Source organism: Penaeus monodon, chromosome 22 (assembly GCF_015228065.2).
Source record: "Penaeus monodon isolate SGIC_2016 chromosome 22, NSTDA_Pmon_1, whole genome shotgun sequence".
NCBI classification, from domain to species: domain Eukaryota; kingdom Metazoa; phylum Arthropoda; class Malacostraca; order Decapoda; family Penaeidae; genus Penaeus; species Penaeus monodon.
In genome coordinates this window covers 2085722-2086208 of record NC_051407.1, presented here as the reverse complement: position 1 = coordinate 2086208, position 487 = coordinate 2085722, and the positions used below count along the sequence as shown (strand labels likewise).

General features: G+C 28.3%; 1 protein-coding gene across 1 annotated transcript in view; it reads right to left on the bottom strand.

Moving 5' to 3' along the window:
- The window catches only part of LOC119586818 (mucin-5AC-like), a gene marked incomplete in the record, with an annotated part of 19136 nt that overhangs the window by 11530 nt on the left and 7119 nt on the right, over window positions 1–487 (bottom strand).

Below are 487 nucleotides of genomic sequence, written 5' to 3'. Positions count from 1 at the left end.
ATCTATTAATTTATCTACTATCATGTACGGGACCATCTCTGACTCAGATAAGAATGTTCAGGCTAATAACAACCACAATTAAGATTAAAAATGAGATATGTCTTTATCAAGTATACAATACTTATTGCTACATCATTAAAGGTTCTATATCTAAAATTTGTCCTTTTTCTTTCACAACGTATGTTTTCTAACTGCTATTCCTTGTAATTAATAATTTTTGAGAATGATATGGGAAAAAAAAAAAAGACATTCCAGATAAAACAAACTAATACGACACATACCCCCCCCATAAAATTACAAGAAAATTTCCTGATAGTATGGAAATGTTATTTACTTTAAAATCAAATTCCAAATGAAATTATTAACTTTTCCAATTAAATGTGTAATTAAAGGATAATTAAAGGACTAATGAGCACGGAAATGAACCTCAAACCATGAATATGTATCACATGAATACTGTCTTCCTTCAGTGATGTAATATCACCTA